Source organism: Lissotriton vulgaris, chromosome 1_1 (genome assembly GCF_964263255.1).
Source record: "Lissotriton vulgaris chromosome 1_1, aLisVul1.2, whole genome shotgun sequence".
NCBI classification, from domain to species: Eukaryota; Metazoa; Chordata; class Amphibia; order Caudata; family Salamandridae; genus Lissotriton; species Lissotriton vulgaris.
In genome coordinates this window covers 681337296-681355468 of record NC_141685.1, presented here as the reverse complement: position 1 = coordinate 681355468, position 18173 = coordinate 681337296, and positions in this window count along the sequence as shown.

Here is an 18173-nt window from a genome sequence, read left to right as displayed (position 1 = left end):
TCATAATATACTGGTAGTAGAGCGTGAGAAACCCAAATAAGGGTTGAGGTATATGATTTTGGAACTATGGGCCAAGGTGAGTATCTGTACAAATTCTAGTTGGGTGACCTAAGCGCTCTATCAGTATACAAAAGCCAAAAATAAAGCTTGAAGCATGTGCCTTTTCTTAAATATGTAAAATAATCGGATGAATCTCAAACTTAAATAAAGGTTTTTCAAAGTATTTAGAAAAATTGTTAAAATGACACCCTTTAAAGCAGATAATTTATTGAATCTTTTGTAAAAAGCTCAGTATGTGGGTGTCAAGTAAATACATCACATTGAGGGCTCTGAATCCAAAGATTTATTATCACTGTTGCAATGATTTGTGCTCTGCTTGGCCCCAGAAGCAGAGTGATTGTTGCATTCCCTTTAATTTAGTTTTTCTTGCTCCGTCGTTGTCCATATAAATGTCACATTCTGTCATTCTGTGTAGCAGCAACAACAAACCGTGTCGAGATATAATTGTGTTTAGCTTTCGCGTTTACAGAAGGTCATTTCATAATTTGCTTTGCTCATTTTAGAAATGGCCATGAAAAATGTACTGCCTTTCTAAATAAGACAGTGTAACCCATGTCATTTTGTCGCAGACGCAGTTATAGTCCATTTAAAAAAAATGAGACAGACGTTTAGCCGCATGCCCTTTGCTATTCCCATCATGTTTTTCTTGCAGTAAGCGCAATATTCTACCTTCCATTCCATTTTGAACAAGTGAACGCACTGTAATGAAAAGCTGACAGACGCTGGCAATACAAACATACTGTATGCTGGGTTGCTGCTGCGGTAGTATGTTTTATAAGTGGCCTCACATAATTTGTGACACATCAGTAATTCCTGCCTTTTTAGACAAGAGAGTGTTGCATCGCATGGACTTGCTGTTTTGATATTAATCGTGTCAATAGAGACAAAAATACCAACATGTAAAGCGTCAGGAGGTAGGCGAAATTTAAGGATGATGGTAGGAGAGCACTGGTCGCCTACAGACGCCAGGTTTGACCCAATTGGAAGTTTTGTCTTTGGACTCTGAAATGAAAGTCAAAAGTCCTCAGTAGGGCAAACAGGCAGGCTGTGGCCGAGGGGGGTTTGATGTCACCAGATAACAGCTGGATGAGGTCTCAACAAAGCAGTGGTGTAACAAAAGCTGTTGCAGCCTCTGCAGTGTGTGTGGGGGGGGGGGGCAAACTCTGGGGGCCCACTCCAGTATTGGCTCGTCCGTGGCCTGAGAGCTTCAGACTGGGTCTGGAGCACAAAGTGCCGCTGTTATGTACTTTTCAGGGGGCCCTCTCAAGTTTTGTTATGCCACAGCAATGAAGCCATTGACTTTCGGCGGGATAACTCTGAGTGGGAGAAATGTGAATTTCATGCCCGGAAAAAACCCTCGTCAGCTGGATTCTTTTGACCCCTTCCCAGGTGAAGATTCCTATGTTCAGACTTAGGGTCTGATTTAGATCTCAATAGACGGGTTAATCCGTCACAGCGGTGACGGATATCTTGTCTGCTAAAATATAAATCCTATCGGAAATAGAAATATTGTGATTTATATTTTGGCGGATGAAATATCTGGCACCGTTATTATGGAGTAACCTGTCTGCTGGGTTCTAAATCACTTTTTTGGAGCTCAGTGAAGTGAAGTAAAGCTGCAGGCTGTATCATTCATCCATCATACGCTTGTGTTTGCTTTGTTTGCTCTAAGTTGGCAGGCTATGGCCAGACATGGGTCCTGTGTACACTGCACTACTGGATTCAAGGCAGCCTGGCTAATGAAGGGCGATTCCCCAAAACCGGTCCCAGGATGCATGTTTCCGGTTCAGGGAGGACCTGGCTTGGCAGTTTGGGCTGGACTGTTCCCAAGGTGCACAGGGTCAAGACGGATTTGCATATGGCAGGGTCTGAACTGGGGTTGCGAAGTGAGCTAAAGAAAAGAATGATGATGAATTAAACCCAGATCTGTAACTGGGGGTGAGTGTCTGAAACGTTTCTGTGCTCCATCCATCATCTATTTGTGTTTGCTTTGTTTTCCCTAAGTTGGCAGGGTATGCCCAGATGTGGGTCCCTTGCTCACTTTGCCACTGGATTTAAGTTAGTCTGGCTGGTGAGGGGTGTTACCCCAAAACCGGTCCCAGGAAGCTTCTTTCCAGTCCAGGAAAGACCTGGCTTGGCAGTTTGGGCTGGACTGTTTGCATGAGGCACATTGTCAAGACTGATTTGCATATATCTGGGCCTGCACTAGAGTGGCAAAGTGAGCTAAAGAATGATGATGGATTTAACATAAATCTGTGACGGGGTGAGTGTCTGAAAAGTTTCAGCACTCCATCCTTGTGTTTGCTTTGTAGGAAGAGTGGGTTCCACAAAGCTGCATAACTACTCCGCGATGTTGCACTGAATTGGATTTTCTCCCACACAAAAGCCAAGAGCTGAAGCAGCCTGAATCGTCCTCTCAGCTGTAATGCACCTTTGTTGGATCAGTTTAGCAGATTTGTTAGACCTGTCAGATCTTCCCCTAAACTTTTTGCCTTCACCTTTCAATTTTGCTCATTTTCTTTTTTTGGTTTTAGGATTTCATTGCTTACCAGAGCTAAATTGCGTTTTCTCTATCACTAAAACATGGTCAAATTGGTTTACATCTGATTGGCATATTTAATGTACTTATAATCCTTAGTAAAGTGGGATGCCATATACCCAGGGCCTGTAAATTAAATGCTTTTAGCGGGTGTGCAGCACTTATTGCGCCACCCACATAAGTAGTCCATTTAAGCATGTCCTAGGCCTGCCATTGTAGCCGGTATGCAGTTTTAAACTGCCAATTCAGCTTGGCAATAATACCTACTCACCAAGTCTTAAACCTTTCTTTTATTGCGTACAGGTCATCCTAAGGTAGGCCCTAGGTAGCCCATAGGGCAGGGTGCATTGTAGTGAAAAGGTTGGACTTGAACTTTGACGTTTTAAATGTTCTGGCCTACTTCTGCAATTGAATAACTTTGGGTTGCTTTATTACATTTAATAAGTGCTAACAATTGATTATGAACAGGTAAGCAATTAATGTTTAGTGTCTGAGAAATTTTAATTAAAAATTCCCTTTAATTGTAAAGTTGGATTTTAACTTACAATCTTGAACATGCCACTTTTGTCGTAAATATTTGATGACTTCAGCATGTTCCTGGGTGTAATTGGCAGTTAGACTTTGTTTATTCCTCCTAAGCAGCCACAAAATAGAGGGATTTGAGGTGTGCCTGGATGGGCCATCACTGGTAGGATGGGGGGGAGAGCTGGGCACTGACCCATTCGCACTACTTGACTAGACTGTGCTCTGACTTCACACTAGGGACTTGTTACCCCTTGCATTATTCATGCAGCCTGCTGAGAGCCAAGTCAGGGGAAAGAGGAAACTTCAAGCACTTCAAAGGGAAATCTCTAGAAACTTCAATAAAGGCACCCTATAAATAAATAGGACACTCAGACCCATGGTTCAGTTTTCTTTCTGGTGCTGGGGAAGAAATCTCAGAGGACTGTCTGCTGCTGTGGGCTGCTGTGTACTTCAGAAGAATGCTTTTCAGCACCTGGAAGTACTTCTTTGCTGCCTAAAGCCTGTCCTGAACCATCAGAAGCCTGCCCTTCTGCATAAGGCCCTATTCAACTGCTTGAACCCATGACTAACAGAGTGACTCCATGGGCTCATTAGCCGGTCTTCTGATCAGACCCTAAGGGAGATGAAAGGCTCCAACCATGTTAAACCTGTACCTGGATGCATCCAGAGTGAGTCTCAACACCCCAATGGGTGCCCTTCCAGTCCTAGACTCTTGGTGGTTGTGCAAATGAGCAGGATATCCAAATTCCAAAACTTGGGACTTGGCTAGAAATTCCTCTGAGAACTGAGAGGAGACCAGGACCAACCTGCTTGTCTATCCATCCAAGGTGCATCGCTGGTTGGCCTGACTTTGCTGCAGCTCCCACTATGTTCTTTCTGCAGCAGCAAATCCTGCTCAGCAGTTTTTTGCCAAAGAGGTCTCATGCCTTGTGGAGCTTTTGTCAACTACTGCCTCCAGCCTCATCTTGCTGGAAATTTTTGACTTCCAAAAAAGAGACTTAGTCCGAACATATACATCTTCACCGTAACTCCCTAATGACAATTCTCCCACCTCTCACACTGCCTGCAGTTTTGCCCCAATGAGATTTACCATCTCAGAACATTTTTCTGGAAATTTTTCTTAAGTCCAAAGGTTAGCACCAACTGGGCGCAATCTACATCTTGTATTTGACTTGCACTCCATTGTGGTCAACCATATTTTTCAACTTTGACCCATTCTCGTGCGACTAGATGTCCATGGTTGTCACCTATTTTAGGTACTGGTTTTTGACTTAAACTTAAAAAATTCTTAGCTCCAGTTCTACTAATTGAATTTTATAAAAATTTACTCTATTTTTCTAAAGTACTGTTGGGTTTTCTGGGGTTGTGTTTTTACTTTATTACTGTTTGTGGGTTACATAAATAAACACATTACATATTGCCTTTAAGCTAACCCTGACTGCTTTTATGCCAAGTTACCAGAGGGTTAACCATATGTTAATTGTGTGTCTTTTGGTTCACCCGGACAGGAATTGTGGCTGTTGCTGGAGCAGGATTAACACTCCACTCAACTAACAGGCCAATATCTCACAATGTTGGTCCTGGTGCCTGCCAGACCACTGGAACAAAAAAAGGGTCTGCACAGGTGTGAGCCAACATTTGACTGTGACATGGTAGGCATCTTTATTGTTAAATGAAGCTCCTGTGCACGATCAAGGAGGGTATTTAACTGCCAGGTGACAGTTGGAGATCATACAAATGGGCCCTCTGAAGCTTTAGACATAGTAAAGATAGCTTTCTAAAAGACCCTTTAACGTCACAGTTATTCAACATTTGATTTTATCAATATATTGGATTTTGAAGAACTCTTGAAAACAGTCCTTAAATTATATTTCTAGTTGTTTTCTAACTAGAAATGAACAAGCTTAAATCTTATAATACAACACAGGTATTTCCTATTGAACAGTCATCCTTGCTACATTAAAATAGATTTTGTCCCTTTTTCACTGTAAGAACATGTTGAATATTTACCTTCTTATTTTCATTCTTTTCAATACCATGCACTCTGTCTTATGGGAGTAAAGTATACTTAGGGGTGATTTATTAATATTTAAAAGGAAGGTTTTGACCTATCAGAAGGATTTATTTTGACAGCTCAAATTTCTGTTTAAAAGCTGCTTTAATCAGGCCGCAATAGCAACTTGAAGCCATATTTTTGCACTTTGCTGTAGTGAGTGGCACAGTGTGTTCTGCATTCCACTGGTGACATTCAGCTTACAGTTCTTAGGGTACACCTAGTACTATATACTAGAGAATTATACGTAAGTTGAATTTACCAGTTAGGGAGATACCAATTCCATCTTGTTGAAGAGAGTAGGTCAAGTTATTTACTACTGGTTAGCAAGTGCAGAGAGTCCTATTGCCAGCAAAAATGATACAGAAAGAAATCTGGGGCTACACCTTGCAAAACAAGGTAATTTTCTACAATTTCCATGGGTAATTCATTGTAGATGTGTACTAGAAATAGCAATTAATTGTATTTGTGCTGTGCTCTGCTTTTGATTTTGTATCCTTCTAATTGACTTGAAATACAAAATAAGCACAATTTCGGCAAAGGACAATATGTCCAGGCATGACTGTTACTTGGCTGCAACCTCAAGGCTCCAACTATAGTATGTCCTTCGAGTCACAAATGTGTACCCTGACTATGGGGTGTCCTTGTTGCTTGAAGGCATTATGCCCTTATATCGTCAATATATGACATTACAAAACAAACGGGTATATTTACTATGAAATGGCTCAGCGCATCACAGCAAGCAATTTTGCAGTGCCACACTGCGTCATTTCAAAAACATAGGGATATATCTTATTTACAAGAATACGGTACACACCTGTGTTTTTCCTTACGCTGGTGCTGAAAAAAGCTGCCTAGCACCAACGCAGATACCTTTGTACCATGGTGCAAGGGTGTCTGTTTTGCTGGGAATGATTGTTTATGTGCAGGGTGGGACAGTTTCCTGCACATAAACAATTTCTAAAGGTGATTTGCTCTTTCTATGTGTGCTGCAGAATGCATAGAAAGAGCAAAAACAAGGAGAAATAAAAATATCACTCCTCGTTGCGCCAATCTAACGCTTGTTTTTGAATGCCATTAGTTTTTGGGGCTGCCTCAGATTTACAGATCCTGGTAGATCTGGGTCAGCGTAAAAAAGCAATGGGTTTTGTGATGAAATGCCCATAGCAACACCAATTGCACACATCCTTTCATGCAGAAAACTGTGTGAAAGGGTATCATATATACAAAACAGTGTTAAGTCATGCAAAGTGGCTTAATGCTGCTTTGTAAGCATTGGTCGGTGCATTGCATCACCTGAATGTTGGAAATAATTATGCTCCAGTGGCGCAATCCCCTTGTAAATATGCCTCAAGTACTTTAAAAGCATAACATACACAGTTTATTTTCCCAAAGTGAACCTGTTAATTACCAATAATACATTTAAATTTTAGGTCTGACAATTGTTCCTCCCCTAACAGAGTTCACAAATGTCTTGTATGATGGCATGCAGAGAAAAATTGCAGTAATCCCTTTCTTTTTCAACCCCCTTGTTAGTTTATTCCCCTCCATTTTCATCTGCCCCAATTAAACATTTTTGTCTAATGCCTTTGGAGTTTTAAAAAAATATTTATTTACAAATATAGTCACAAGACTCTGAACACCGTCTTTAGATTTGGGGTATTTATTTGGCTTACAAACAATTTAAATTTGTATCCAATTTCCTGACAGTGATTGACTTACTCCTGGAATAAACGGTTCATCAGGTGTACTGCAAGAGGAAGTAAAACCTACCCACAGCATAAATCTTTGTTAATCAAACATTTCCTGTCACTTACTCTTGTAGAACTACTGGTGTACCACTGAATTTCAGGAATGAACTAGGAGCAAACTAAGATTACTACAGAGTATTGTATATATTTATAAAGTTTTGTATAGGCCTTTTCATATCACAATGAAATAAAATGTAGCATCTATACACTACACCTTATAAAGGCCAAAGAAGTACAACATTGTATTCTATCTAACAATGTTTTGTAACTATATTGTAAAGCAACAACTACTCTCTGCAAAATCTTTGTGAACAAGGACTATAAGAAATTGGTGTATTAGTTGAGGAGAGTGAGAATCCATCTAAAAAACCCGGCTTAACCCTCTGGGTGCCTGGCACAAAGCAGTCAGGCTTTACTTAGAGGCAATATGTACAGTATTTATGCAGTACTCAAACAGTGATAAAGTTAAAACACAAAATGCAAGTAAAATCCCAAACCATTTTAGAGAAATGGAAAATATTTTAACAAATCAAAAGGCAACAAAACAGCAAAACTCCAGGTAGTAGAACGGGAGATATTAATTTTTGAAGTTTAATTACAAATAGCACCAAAAAGCAAAAAGTGCCAACTGTTGTTATCCGGTCACTGCGATGGAGCAACCAGGTACAGACCAGGTACATCCCAGTGGAAAGTTTGCCTTCAGATATTGTAAAAAGTGGTAGTTGTCAATGCAGCAACTAGGAAACTGGATCTGAAAAAGGGCTTGATGAAGGCAGATTAATGAAGAGTGGTGTCTGAGTGCTGTTAGCATGCGAAGTCTGAAGGTCGTGCCCAAGAAGGCCTCATTATCAATCAGTTATTGCTCCACATCGGTCCAGATGAAGCCTGTTAGAAATTGGGTTACTTGATGAATGGAGTGGGAGCCCTGGTCCAACAGCAACCTCCATCCTAGTCAGGATAAGGCACAAGCAAACTCCAAAATAACCTGTGCTCACCCCCTGGTAGTAGGGCACAGAGCTGTCAGGCTTAACGTGGAGGAAATGTGTAAAGTATTTGTGCAGCACTTCGGACAGTATAACAGTGAAAACACCACCCAAAAGGACCCCATACCAGGTTAGAAATTTAGACCTAAATTTTATAAATTAAACAAGACCAAAGCAACAAAAATACAATTAGTAGAATTTGAGATATTGAATTTTAAATTGTTTACAGTAAATTGTGCCAAAACGCATAAAGCGCAAACTGTGGATATATGGTTGCACTGTGACGGGACAAAGTCACAAGTTCAGGCTAGCTGCAGTAGAGTGCAAGTAGACTACAGGGACCCAGTTAGGCCTGCTGAACAGAGAACCTTAAATCCTCATTTTCAGAGCGTTTCAGCGATCCCTGTTAAAGAGTTGTCGCAGTGCAGAATTCCATTTGCATTGACGTTGAGGATCCCGCCAATGGGACTTACAATGCGAAGTCCAGAGTTGGGGATGCAATGCGTAGTCAGTGTAATTAATCGGTTTGGAAGAGCTGTGAAGCTGCTATCTGGCATCATCTTCAAGGCTGCCGTTGAGAGATGTGAGGGCCTGCACCGAGGATGCATCATGCAGTGGCAGTTTCCGAAGGCAATGCAGGCTGCACCGGCATGGGTCAATCCATGCGGCAGCACAGATATGTTGGTTCACTCGGATTTGTGCTGCACAGTAGAGGTGATACATCAGTTCTGCTGGATCCACAGAGACTGGCAAAACACCTTAAGCCCATTTCCAATGGTCAAGGACTCAGGTGGCACCAACTGGAAGGGTAGACTCACAGATGGCAGAGTCCAGGTGCTCATGCAAGGTTGTTGGAAGCCTGTTAAGTCTCTGAGGCTTCATATCAAAACACCAGCCCACTAGCCTTTTGGGTAACTTTGGGCTCTGGGTTAAAGTGATGCAGGACCATCCAGTCTCACACTAAGCTCCCATTGTGTTTGACTGTATAGGAGGAATACGCAATGCTCAAGTGCCAACTACACCAAGTCATGTGACCAGAGACAGGCTGCAGGCAATCTAAAATCCAACTTCATCTTCAGTTAGGATTTTAAATTAGCATTCCAGAGACACCAAACATGAACCAGCTTTCTCTTTCCATTTGGAAATTACACTTGTAAATGTAATAAGGTAACTCCAATGTTATCCTAAGGGAGGGTTCGGCCTTGCAGTAGTGAAAAATGAATGTAAGAGTTTTTTACTACCAGGTTATGTAAAACTTAAAAGTACATGTGCAACTTTTTAAAGACACTTTATCTCGCCCTTAGGTCTCTCCAGAGCCTAATTTAGGGGTGCTTTATATGCATTAAAAAAGGAAGGTTTGGGCCTGGCAAAATGTTTATCTAGGCAAGTTGGCATGACAGTTCCAAATGCATGCACAAGTCCTGCAATGGCATGCCTGATTCATGTTTAAAAGAGCTACTTAAGTGGGTAGCAAAACCAGTGCTGCAGCTGACTAGTGGCATTTACCTTACAGGCTCTGAGCACATTTAGTGCCACTTTACTAGAGACTTATATGTAAATTAAATATGTCAATTGGGTACATACCAGCTACACCATGTTTTTGGAAGAGAGCAGAAGCGGTTTAGTATTGGTTAGCAGTGGTGAAGTGTACAGAAGCTAAAGACCAACAAAAATGAATTCAGCAAAAAAAGGAGGAGGAAGGCAAGATATTTGGGGATGGCACTGCAGAAAGGGCCAGGTCCAACAAGTCATCCATGCTCAGACTTAGAAACTTTTCTGAAGTCAGCGAGGCAAACCAGCAAGCTGAGGCCGACCGGTGATTCAACGGCTGCGTCTTTGACGGCGATCTTGGTCTCAGTTGTTTCTGCAAGCTAAATTTGTCAGAAAGCTTCTACATTTCACTTCTTGCAGTTTGAGAACAGGATGAGTACACCAGCCAAGGGTCCAGGACCTCAGGGGGCCCACTAAGGGGGTTAGGGCTCACTCCAGCAGCAGTCAGCAACAGGGTCCAGGGAAGGTCGAGTTGGAAGTGGGCAGCTGAGCAAATGGAGGGAACGGGCCTCTAGAAGCTTGCATTGTTCCTGTAGCTCAAACAGGAGGTCAGTCAACTGAATTTTGGAGTTACTTCGGAGGTACAGGTTTAAGGTAAACAGGTTCTTCAATAGCATTGAAGTTCTTCTTCTCATTTTTTACAGGTGTAGGAGTATTTTGAGGTTAGGTCTCTGGGGTCTACTTTTAAACCAACTGTCTGCCGGTAGGTGGATAGTAAGCTTTTTTTTACCCTTTAAATCAGCTCTGGCCAGTTCCTCTACCCCAACTAGGTTTGGTTCTAGCCTGAGTATAGATACACGAGGGAGTCATGCCTAGTCACAAGCTTCATCAGCCAATAACAAGGTAGGCCTGCTTGTAAGCACAAGAAGGGACTGGGTATACCCGTGCAGGCCATTCTTTCAAGGAAAGACTCATTCTCTTCATTCCCAAAGCCCTTTGTCCACTGTCTGGGAGCAATACAGATATCACTATAGGGGACCCAACAGTTCACAGCTGTACACTGGCAGGAAAGCTTCTTTTTTTTTAAACAGGAAAATAACAACTTTCTAAAAGCGTAATTTCTAAAATAGTAATATCAAATCCAAATCAGCCATTACGTTGGATTTTAAATTATAATTAAAATGAGTCCTTGCACAATTTTTTCTAGCTGCTCTCAAGCTGAAGTTAGCACATATTAATTGGAATAGTATAAACCAGTGTTACCCTATGGGAGAGTCAGCAAGTTTTGTGACAGTGAAAAACCACTTTGTAAAGTATTTCACTCCCAAGACATTTAAAACATAAACAATTCACATCCTACTTTTACAAATACTCTGCACCCTAACCTATGGCCTTTTAAGTGACCTATAAGTATTTAAATGGAAAGTTTATGGCTGCAAAAGGTTTATTTTGCCAGGTTGAAATGGCACTTTAAAACTACAAATCGTGAATGCGGGCGCCAGCAGGGATGCCATGATTGGCTGGCCCCAACCTGAGGAGAGTGCCTGGCGCTGAAATGGAATGGGGAACTAGGCATAAGGATCAGGTTTGATGTGTCCTGACTCCATGAGAGGAATATAATGATCTTTCAGAGACTCCACATGCGTTTAGTATGTCACTAAACAGGGTTTTTTCCCAAGAACGATATTCGCAAATTTGTTGAGACCATCAGCACGGTCCCTGTGTAACATTGCAATTAATTTGTGATTATCGCCTCAAAAAATAAAAAAAATACATTAACAGACACACTTAGGTAATGATGCACCCACTGACAAACCCACTCAGAGACTCATGCACCCACTGATACACTTATACACCCACTCACATACTGACTCAAAGACTAATGCAACCACTCAGAGATCTGTTGAGATACTCAGATAAACTCAAAGATGTTCTCGGAGATTCATACACCCACTCACACACCAACTCAGAGATTCATAGACCCACTCACACTTAGACTCAGATACTCATGCCCCACACTCACATTTCCACTCAGAGATTTACATACTCACTCACAGACCCATTCAGAGACTCGTGTGCCCACTGACAGACCCACTCAGAGACTCATGTGCCCACTGAGAAATCCACTCAGAGACTCATGCACCCAGTCACAGACCCACTCAGACACTCATGCACCCACTCACAGACTCCCTTAGACACTCACTCATCCACTCACTCTCCCACTAAGAGACTCACACATCCCACTCAGAGAACCACTCAGAGACTCATGCACTCACTCAAAGACCCAACAAGACACTCATGCACCCACTCTCGTACATACTCAAATACTTAAGCCACCACTCACACACCCACTCAGAGACTCACACTTTCACTCATAGGCCCACTCAGACACTCATGCAGTCACTCATGGGGTAAGTCACACACTCATCGAGGTACTCGCAAAACCTCTCAGACACTCTGACAACCAATCTTAGATCCAACCAAAAAACACTCATGCTCCAACTCAGACCTCCACTCAGGCACTCACACACCCATTCACAGACCCATTCAGAGACTCACACCCCCACTCTTATAAAAAAGCGGTATGGGGAGCAAAAAGGGCCCAAACCGATCAGGACTGGATTGACATAGTGCAAGCTTGTGAAAATAATTCCAAATCCTTATGGTCACTGGTAAACCATTTAGACAGACAAATTATGGGGTCAGTAGGTAATAATGTAATAGACGAAGCATGGAAGTTTCACATTTGCTCCCTATCTATACTACTATTATAAAGAGAGAACAGAAACCTTTGAGCCAGGTAAACTCGGGAACTAAGCGCCAATCCACACACCCAATACATTGTTGAAAATGTCAGGGTGCGCAGATGGACATAGGCTATATAAAATAAAAATTAAATGTAAATTTAAAAATGTAACTTAAAAAAAAGTAGTCCCCTGGAAGTAGCGCCGGCCGCGACGTAGCACTGGCTGCGACGTAGCGCTGGCCGCGACGTGTGTGATGACGAGGAGGAGCGGCGCGGCGGACATGAGCGTGGGGAGGAGCGCCGGACAGGCGGGGAGGAGCAGAGAGAAGCGGCGGACAGGCGGAGAGGAGCGGTGACGAGCGGCGGTGAAGTCAGGAGCGCGGGGAGGAGCGGCAGCTCAGGTAAGGCAAAGGGACACGTAAAGGGGGGGCCGGGGCGGGAGGGGGCTACGGGACACGGACAATGTCGGGGTGGGCGGGGGCGGGGCGGGCGGGGGCCTAGGCGGGCAGTTGGCCCTGAAGCCTCATTGCCCCCGGACAACGTCGGGGCGTGCTGCTAGTATGACATGCAAGATGTGCACGCACCTTATACTACTAAAAATCAACGTGATATACATTTACCTTTTGCTCAAAGCAAAATCATAAAAAAGATTGGGAAAAGCAGAGGTAATGGTCTTCCCTGCCCAAATGGCCTCCCTGAAGCCGTATTTAAAGAAGAACGGGAGTTCTGGAGCCACTACTTTCGTACATTGTTTAATTTTTATCTCGCATTAGAGGCAATCCCTGAATCATGGTGTGGCTCAATCTTCCAGCCAATACATAAGAAAGGTTCCTATAATTCTCCTGAGAGCTAGCGCATGAGCGCTCTTATGGATACAGATTCTAAAATATTTGCAGGTCTGATCCTGGCTGAATTGGTAGAATGGTTCGAAAGTAAAAACTAATCCCATTCAATCAAACAGGTTTTAGACCAAAATCTAGCACTACAGACAACCTGGTAGCACTCACTATGATTGTGTACAAATGCTTGTGTAAAAATCAACTTCTATATACATGCAGTGTGGATTTGTCCGAAGCCTTCGATCACATTAACCAAAAATGTACTATGAAAAAAGCTGATAGATTGGAATATTCCCACAAATCTATTGCGTGCAATTCAACTCTTATATTCTAATAACTGGACTCAGGTCAAATTTTCTGCCAATTATTTATCATCTTTTGTTGGTAGATCTAAGTACATACCTAGACACAGCTAATTCTCATTCTCCAATCCTGGGTTTTCGAAGAGTGACCTGACTACAATATGTTGATGACTTAGACTTGAGGATTCTGACTAGGATTGGGCTAACAAGGTTACTTAACCATTTTATTCTCTAAAGCATCAACAACAAAATGATTATCAACTTCAAAAAAGCTCAGGTCGTGGTCTTTGGCTGAAAAATCAACAAGAAGGGGAGTTGGTCTTTGGATGGGCAACCAGTTCTTCAAAGCTCGTCATATAAATATCTTGACGACTGGCTACAAGATTGGCTATCGCACAAACTCCATTGAATCAAACTGAAACCAAGAATTACTTCCTTGGTCTCAGCATTTTAAAATCCAAACTTTCTGCCACTACTTACAGCAATACAAGCCAAGTTGCAGAAGCCTTTCCAGGAAAGTTTGGTGTTTTCCTTAACTCTGTACACAATAAAGTTTCCGTTGTCTTGTTCCATCTTTCCCAGAATGCTTTGCCTTCTCAGATCCAACTTGAATTTGGTCTGAATAGCAAAGATCTAACACAAAAAGCGAATGTCTCAAATATATGTTGCATTTAAAGTCTTCTGGAGAAGTCACATTGCGCACCTGTAATAACTGGTCCTCAAGGATAAATAAAGGATTCCTTATCCAAATTGGTGGTCACAGGATTTTATTAGAAGAAACGGCTACAGAGAACTCATATGGCAGAAATTCAGGCCCAACTGCTTTTCCCAACACGTAATTCTAACCCAGCAACCACCCACATTGTGATGCCCTACATCAACACCTAGAAACGAAGATTAATAGAACTAGAAGAAATGTAAAACACAACAGTGCCCTGTTGTGTGCAGAAACCCAAACGGGCACTCAATCTAATTCAAATAACGGGGCCCGGGCCCTCAACGCTGCACAGAAAGACCTGAATACAAAAGAGGTATGGGATCTGTCAATGTCTCACAACTACTTTAATGCAATTAATAAACAAATAGGAAGGTTGTCATGGCACAAAGACAAAGAGGAATTCAGAAAAAAAGCATGCAGGGACAATCATTGATTTATATAAGCATCTTCGCCCACAGACATATTTAACAAGATTACCTAGATCTTTTTACAAATATAAGCTACTTCATTGGTGCTTGGTTTATGTCAAACACTGGAATACATCCCTAAATGGCAGCTGAAACCACAGATTAGAGTAGACTATGCCATTTATACAAAGAACGCTTGTCCCACATTTTATCGACATGTCTTGTCTACTAACTGAATATTATTTACAGTATGGCATTAGAACATATCGCTTGCCTTACTTTTTTGTATGAAAGGCAAAATCACAAATAATAGCAGTCTTTATAAAATTCTTTCTCCAAGCGGATCCGTTATTGTCAGCAAATGGCCTGATGAACGCCACGTAGTTTGTCAACCAAAAAGGTAGGGACAGGATGGGCATGGTGTCATTTTAAACAAATCGATAGTTCAGATGACTTGAGGTGATTTTCCATGGACACAACAGCACTATAATCTGAAAACAAAGCAGAAACAGGTGGCCTAAGTGTCACTCTAAACATGCCCAGAACTCCGTAGACTCTATCTAGTGGAGAAGTGTGGCTCAATGGTCAGAGCGGAAGACCCTGATGCAGAGGTCTAGCCCGGGACCAGGGTTCAATTCCCCGCCTCAGCGGGTCTTGGGCTCAAAATTCCACGAACTTGATAATTCTCGCCTCGGTGCCTATTCCAATCATGGAGTCCCACTCTGCAACTCTGGGTAATAGCTTGCTTACTCTCCACAACGCTAAGGATGCCTGGCCTCCACTTTGGTGGTGCCCAGGAGTGGACCCCTCACAGGGAAAGCCAGGATGGGTTCCACAGCGGTATTCGTACAAGCGCCTTGAGACCCTTGCGGGTGAGTAGTGCGCTATACAAGTATCAATTTACAATTTATTTATCTGCTATACTGTGTTATTTGGTCATGATATTTGCTGAGGAGCACTAAACAAAGCAAATGTGAGCATGATGACTCTAGTTTGCACTTAATGCTTACTGCATTCCAATAGAAATTCTGTTATAATTTTTGTGGAGTCATCTTTATAGCAACTTACATTTATAAAATCTAAAAAAATAAGGAAAAATTGGAGCTCACGCTAGTACTCGCATTTAAATACAATTTCTATCCTCTGTATATTAAATATAAATTTTTTCAAAATGATACCTTTTCATGTTAGAAAGAAGTTTGTCTTAGTACGCAGTGATCTTACGATCCTTTACATTTTATTGATCATGCTGTGTAACATATTATGGTTTTTATTACCTACAATAAATTCACTTTGACTCTCACTCTCCCACCCATGCATATATATATATATTGATGCAGAAATCCACAATGTGTATATACAATATTTTTATATGAATTTTATATACATTTTATACACTGTGTTTTATCATCATTTGACTTATTGTGTATCACATCGTTTTTAATACCTTTGCACTTGCAGGTTGTTTTCTATTTATGATGCATATATTTATTTATTTATATATTTATACATTTTGTGTAATCTTGGAGGGATTTATGTATTTATTCTTGCACTTGCACTTCAAAGTTATGTATATTTGACTGCTTTGATATTGTTGAGCTATATCTAAACGTCAGGGTCTATTTTTGCTTTAATTGGAAATAAACGTATACACTCCTTCATTTCTATTATTTGTATGTGAAGCCATAAATGTTACTGCATTCATATAATACCCTGCCATTTTCGAGTTGAATGCCATATTTAAGTCTGCGTTCATTTTCTCTCATGGTGTTTACTTTGTGTTGACAGGCAGTTGTGCACTCTCTGCCAAAAGTTTTTTATTTAAAGTTCTCCTGATCACGAGGCGCGACATGTGATCAAGCTCGTTTGATGCGAGCGAAACGCATCATGGAGGGCACTATGCCTGTTTATTTGGTGGCGATTTTCACATAATAAATCTTCACTGCTTCACAATCATTGTGTGTTCCTGATCGTCCTTTTGAAGAGGAAACTGAGCGCGCTGAGGTCCGTGACTGGGGGTGGTTTGGCACGACTGTCAAACCAGGTTTTGAAGTATATATATATATATATATATATATAAATATATATATATATGTATATATCAAGAAAGAATCCTGAAGTTGAATCCTTCGACAGCAAACAGGCACGAACCACTCCGTGTAAGTTTTTTAAAGTGCTTTACTACTCTTTCACTCCGGCAGCATGACGCGTTTTGACCGGGGAACCCGGTCTTGATCACACGGTGCTCACAGAGATCAACAAGTTTTTAAGTGCAGAATGTACACACAAGCTTCACCTCCACAGGCATAGAAAGAGAAGACATACTCCTAATTGACAAAATGTTTTGTCATCCTACCTATAAATAATACCTGAAGGTAGAATATATCTATTAAATCACAATACAAAGAGTGAAAAACATCACAACAATAAAATTTGTAACTTTTTCTGTAAATATGATAATCACACTCAATGAAAAGTAATATCAAGAAAAGATAAGATGATATCAAGAAAAGATGAGATGATAAAAGAATATAGGGCAAGTGCCCACATCTGATCTAATCTACAACAATTCCCTTAATATATAAAGGTGTTCATATGGTCTACAAAGTCCATGGAGGTTTGGAGAATGTGCAAATAACAATATAGTGCAAAAAGTGAATTAAAATCTGAGTACCAAATACATACTCAAATAATCATCTAGCGGATGTCCAATGAACCATAATTAAAGTGCATAGTGCCTAAATAGGGGTACATACCCTAAAACGACCTAAGTGATATCAAATCCCAACAAGCATTTGCAATGCAATAGGTCTCGCAGTTGTGAGAGTTTGAGCTATTGGCATTGTAAATGGCAATGCCTTTTATTTACATGTTAGTTTTTAAAACATAAATAAAAGGCATTGTCATTTACAATGCCAATAGCTTAATCTCTCGCAAATGCGAGACCTATTGCATTGCAAATGCTTGTTAAACAAGCATTGGCAATGCAAACGGCTTTAATGTGGGAACGCATCGAAATATAGGCATACACTGTGTATGATACACAAATGCAGTTTGCATTCATCAGCACATTAAAGTCAGGTCTGTTGAGTTTACCAATGCTTGTTTACACTTAGAATAAGCTGCTCATGGCACCTGGTAAAATGGAAGATGCTTCTAATGGTGTTCCGCATCGGGGTTTTGACCCAGGCCAGGACCCCCCCACAGAATCTTCGAACACCCAACCTTCAAAATATACACTGGAGAGAAACAGTCAACACTGCACCTGCGCTTTAAAGTCTTCAACGCTAAGGCTGCTTTACCTCGCGCCTTCCTACGTCATTTCCGTTGCATGCCTCTGTCGTGGTGCATAACAGCACAGGAGTGACTGCAAGGACAAACAGTAAAGAAACAGAAGCAGGCGGTGCAAATTGTTTTTGCTATTTTAAATGCCGCGTACACAATCTCAGCCTTCTGAATATTTGACGCGTGACTAACCTATTACTGGCTGTGCATATATATGATAATTTAATGCGGAAGCAAACAAACGTAACGCAAATAATTCTTGGACGAGTCATGTTGTTTCAAGAGATGATTCTGCACTCCGCCGCCATCTGCCAGAGCAGAGCCCGACTGCAGGGAGGAGATAGCAGTGTATCAAAGCCGAGACTGTACGACTTTCAGGGATTAAACGTAAACACGCGCAGCCCAAACTGAAACAACCCGAAAGAAAACATCCGATTCGGCAATTCCCAAGCAGAGCCTGGCTCCCTCGGGTTT